This window comes from Vicugna pacos, chromosome 14, assembly GCF_048564905.1.
Source record: "Vicugna pacos chromosome 14, VicPac4, whole genome shotgun sequence".
NCBI classification, from domain to species: Eukaryota; Metazoa; Chordata; class Mammalia; order Artiodactyla; family Camelidae; genus Vicugna; species Vicugna pacos.
In genome coordinates, this window is record NC_133000.1 from 22,178,791 (window position 1) to 22,184,744 (window position 5,954).

Genomic DNA, 5,954 nt, shown 5'->3' on the forward strand with positions numbered 1-5,954 from the left:
TAGAGAGCGTGCTTAGCATGCACAAGGTCCTGGGTTCAATTCCTGGTACCTCCATTACAAAAATAAAAATAAAATAAAATAAAAATTTCTGTATCTGCATTAAAGTATTTTCATCCCTGCTCCACTTAATGAAAATGAGCAAATACTACACCGAGTGCTTGCTATTTGCCAGGCATTAGTTCGAGTGTTTTATAACTAATAATTTATTTAATACTCATAACAGCCTAGGAAGTGAGCACTATTAATATTCCTACTTTAGATAAGAAAACAGTCATGGGGTAAGTAAGGGTAAGTACCTTTTCCAGTTTGACCCAGTTATAAGGGTCAGAGCAAGTATTCTGTTTCCATGGCCCATTTTTTGCCCCACCAGCTGCAATTGTAATAGGAAAGAACAAATCTGACTCCATATTAGATCTGTTCCTTCTAACCGTGTGCTCTGTTTCTTGTGCTTAGTCATGCTGGTTCTGCACCTTTTCTAAAAGAATGTTGCCTATAGCCTGAAGTATACAAGGTAGCCCATTCTGAAGGCTCTGACCTTTAAGGGTATAACACTTTTCCATTCATAAGAGATAAAAAGTTGCAGAACAGAGAATAACATTTGTCTTGTTGGAGGTTTGCAGAACATTGTGACCTAACCCAAGTGGACAGCTGCAAGAACAAAGGATTATGACACCAAGAAGTTTGCAGCAACTAACTACACTCCCTCCCCTTTTTTGTATAAAAGGAGCCTGAATTCTGACTTGGGGAAGATGGTTCTCCAGGACATTAGTCCCTCATCTTCTCAGTCTACTGGCTTTCCAAATAAAGTCATTATTCCTTACCCCACCACCTAGTTTCCCAATTTACTGGCATGTCTTGTGGCAAGCAGAATGAATTTGGACTTGGTAACCCTCCTTCGCATCACTCAAGCAAAATGATCTCTCTTTCTATGGTCTACCATGTAATGCAAATATCCCTGCCCTCAATTTACGAAAAGGACTTAAAATTTCCACAACCTGGCCTTTTAAAGATGGCAATATATGTGTCTACTAGTCTGCATTTGCTTATACCAACATCTATTAAAAGTTTGCCAAGATTCTGTAAAGAAAAATGATCACATATCCTGTTCTGGTCATCTCTTTCATTTTTGCTAGTATTTTTCTGCCTTTCAGAATATCAGAGCATGCCCCACTAATGTCAGCCTGTTGAACTTCCTTTAATGGCACCCAAATCAAATACCACCACCTTCCTGAAGCCTTTTCTGATTTGGTGAAGAACGTGTCTCTTTGCTGTGTTGACTGTCGTAGCTCTCTGCTCTTATTTCCTTTATCACATTTACACACAGCCCATATTATGTTACTGTCTAGTATTATTTATCCTAACACTTCTCCCCATTTTTCTTCTTTGTTCTTTTAGTACACGTTCCTTTGAAGAAGAGCTATCTTATTTATCTTTGTATCTCTCGAATTATGAACACATTATCTTCTTCATGTTCAAAACCATATATTTTCATAAAATTTCATGCAAATGGTCATGATTCAAATCTAACATATGTAAGAAAATGGTTCTCCCTCCAAACAAATAAATACTACAAATACAGGATAAAGAGTTTCAAATGGAATATATTGAATCCAACCTCTAACTAAACAGGACATTTATAAGGTGAATAAGCCAAAGTACTTCTTTTTACTTTTCCTTTCTAAAATAACTTGAGGATCTTCAGTTATTTAAGAGTTGTGTACCTCTCAAAATAACATGCTTAAGACCATTTGTCTTAAGCTGCCATATGGGAAAAGACAATTTTAGTTGAATTTTCTTGTTCTTTCATATTCTCATGACATGTTCTCCTTTCTGATTTCACAGGCAGCATTGTCAGACTTTACCAGACAAACATATATTTAAAAAGATTTAGTGACTAACAGAGAGGTATTTTGTTTTTCAAAATTTAAAGGGTTATCTTTTTAACTGAACCGACATTTTAACTGCTACTGGCATAGGCTGTTGGGCTTTCATCTATGAAAATTTTGTTTGGCTTTTTCTTGGGGCACAAATATTGTTCATGGTGATTTCTAAATACCCTGTTTCCCAAATTGTCAGACCCAGTGCTTTTTGATTTCATATTTTCTGGATATTTGCTACCTTAGAGAAGTAATAAGGGCATATATGTTTTCCTTTTCTTTTACCTTGTGGCCTTTGAAATTAATGCTAAAAATATATCAGGCTTAATAATACTTTTCCCTCAGTTTTTCCCCCAGTGGATAAACTGATACTGAATCAATTGGCAATGGATGAGCTGAGAAATAACATTTCAAATTTAATATCTACGTGAAGTGACAGGTATTTGGTAAAAAGATTAGATCAATAGCCTGAAGGTCAAATTTGTCCTTTTGACTCATGGTGCAGTCCAAGAATAAATTATTTTAACTTCTTTAAATCTCCGCATTGCTTTAAACATTTTGAATCTTCTTCTCACATTCTTCTTGTACTCTTGATGTGCCTTTCAGAGAAAACTAAAAAAAATTTTGAGGAATATTTGCCAACCCTCTGAGAAGGGCAAGGGCTCCATGGTACATTTTGAATTCTAGTTCAATTACTTTTTGATAAGGGATTTTCTTTATTCACAAAAGAGTGCTGCTGGTTGAAGGTAGAGTTCAGCTGTTTATATACTAACATGCAGCAATTATGATGAAACAAAACTCATTCTAGAACTCTGTTGTAACTATGGCAACCAGGATTAAATGAATTCTCTCAGAAATACAAAAAAGCCACCCCAGCAGGATAGAGTAAATATTATCTCTTATTGATTTATGAAGGTTCCAGATGATGAAAAGTGGTTAATATATTTCTGTCATGAAACACACTTGTTAGGACTTCTTTTTATTGATAGAGCCATTGTCTATTTAAATAATGTCAGCTACATATCATTAATTTTTACATCCTTTTCTTCCCAATCACTTTTGCCTTCATTACAAGAAAGCTATCAGCCTTTCTATTATTTTCTGTATTTTATTTAGGAGTAACAAGGAAAATGCTTGACTTAAGGGCCATTTCTGGATTATGTTTGGCTAAAGTCTGGTTTGACCAAAGACGGTTATTAGAAATGGGTTGCACATTTATTTTGAGAGAGAATGAGTTGATTTTGATATTTTATTTCACTTGCATTTGGACAAAATGTACAACTCTCTTGGCTTCAGGTGGCTGGTGCTTGCAGTGGGATTTGTTGGGAAAGGAAAATTAAACTTTCAGTAATTTGTTCTGTAAGTAGACTAATTTAAAATTCAATTCAAGTAATAATGTGAAGCTAAAATGGAACAGCATTATGAAACAAGATTGGAGTTTTTGTGTCCCAGAGGGTTTGGTGTGCAGGTGTCACTGGGGCTCTGCATGCAAAATGCCAACACGTACTGTCCCTACTTCTGCCTTTCCCCTAAAGTCAACTCAATACTTTGTGTCTTGATTAAAATGAAAAGGTCACTGTGGGTTCTTTTCCTCCAAAATAAGAATGGCACATTCTAAAACCAGGGTATAGGAGACAGGACACCCACCACAGCATTGGTCTCGAGACCTTTAGAGATTCTTGTTTCATCGTAAATATTTTCCCATGATTGTTTCTTGTCACGTAAAGTCTCAGTGGAAATGATGTTGTGGTGAGTTAGGAAATGTGTTTTCTCAGACAAAAGTGCTCAGCCATAGAAACAAAGCAGAAAATTATGAGAGATTGAAAACTCTAAGGCGTTTAACTAATTTTCTCCTCTCCGATTCTCTTAATCTCTAAAAATACTGAATTGTAAGGCTGAACTCTTAGGTATGTTATGTATCTTAATAGTTGAGATTTCTTTAGCTTGTCTAATCTGTTTTATTTATGACTTTTTATTTCTTGTTACTATAGATGTTGAAATTCCTGAAATAAACTACAGTCAACACAAGCATTTGCCTAAAAAAAAAGTAAGTAATAGGCTTGCCACGTTCTGGTCCTGATACAGCGCCCTCAAAAGTTCCTGAGTTTTACTAGGGCTTCCATCTTTTGTGTCAAAGTAGCCTCCCAAATGCGATTGCAATCAGATCCTTTCTGCCTGCAGTTCTGAGGATCATAGAGTGCCGAACTTTTATAGGCATTTTTATTACGTTTCATAGCATTCCCATGTCAGGTTGACATTCTGCCTTGAATCACAACATAGGAGAATTGGAGGGGATTTCAGAGATCACCCAGTCTAAGCTGTTCATTTTTGCAGATAAGAAATTGAGGCTCAGAGAGGTGAAGTGAATTGCTCAAGGTCACACAGCTCATTAGCAGCACAGCTGGAGTAAGGCCCGTGCTCTTCTAACTTTTAATCCAGAGCTCTTTCCATTAAACCTCACAACCTCCTGTTTTCTCTTATGTCCAGAGGAAGGCACTTCTGGGTCTTCCTTTAGCAGAGGAGCCCACAGACAGAAGGTAGAATTGCCCATTCCCAAACTAGTGCCCCATCCATTACTGTCCATTACATATCTTCTCAGTTCTAAAGGAAAAAAAAATATATCCTGAACATTCTGCTTTTATATTCATTATCTACTCTATGCCTGTTAGTTGCTCTCGTTGTTGGGTAATGCTTTTACTGATTAACTTGGTCTCTGCAATATAAAATGGTGAAATGCATTATCCTGGGTAAATGTGATGTTATTAATGTGTTTTATTCTAGTTATGGGTCATTATTTCCGATAGATGTAATCGTCCCAGTGCTGAGACCTAGCAGGTGGTCTCACTAGAAGTTATAACAGTTTTCTTAATGGTCTGGTAAGAATGTCATTTGCAGGGCAGCAAGGGCAGAGAGAAATTGGTCCCAGAGCTAGCTTGCCTCTGCACTCGTTCCCAAGCTTGAGCAAGCAAAAGTAAATACATATTTTCTTACTGATCAGCTGGGTATTTTTCCTGCCTATCTGTTTTCAGTAAAAGTGATGAGGACCTATGTATATTTATTTCCTTCTTCCAGACACCCCTTCCCCAGTGATACTACTAATGACCCTGCAATGCTTAGCTTTTCTAATTCTTAGAGGAGACTGGCCTTATTTCCTCCTGAGAGGAACCAACACCCATTCAAACAATGAGATATGATTAAATCCATGTGACCAGGTAAAGACGGAGGCCACTGAGAAGCAGAAATCGAGACGATTTTTTCCATTAGAGGTAGCTCACTCTTGAGAGCAAGCATGATATCAGTATGATGAGAGAAATAGAAATTGTGTATTTAAATGTTAACATCTTAGTATAAGAGGCAGGCATGCCAGAAATTATTAAATCATTATGTACTGTTAAAGATGTATTGTTAAATAATAGTATGTCTTATAATCAATGGCATTTTAGGTTCAATAGAATATAACATTTAGTCATCATTTTGTAGAACTAAATATATTCAAAGCCAAGAAATTTAGAGAATCAGTCTAGCTTCTTCATTTTATATTTGAGAAGGCAAGGCTCAAAGAAACTAAATGAGTTGCTATGATTACACAGCATTCTGGTATATGAAAGTGACAAGCTAGACTTTAGAGGTCACCACTGATTACTGTTCTGAACATGGCTTATTTGGTTATAATAACATGCTATCATTTTTGTCCACACAGTGAGATTCCTTCCTTCTTATAGTACCTAAGAATATGTGTGAGCTAGCAAAGGAAAGTCATATAGTAGTTCTTATATTTGGAAATTTCTCAGGAAGCATGGAAACATGGCTTTCCAACAATAGATTCTAAGTTTTTTGGGGGATGGTGATGGGTTCTTAATATTTCAGGAACTATTACTTTAGAGAAGAAAAAGATAATGTTCCTTTAACATCTAGAGAATTCCAGAAAAATGACAGGGGCAATAATCAGTGGCCCTGAGAATAAAATAATACAGTTTAACTTCTTTTCCACACTGCTATCCGTGTTTACGAGTATTATTGTGGGCCTACCTGTGGTTTTTAACCTTTGCAGTCCATCAGAATTCCTCCTGATTTTTC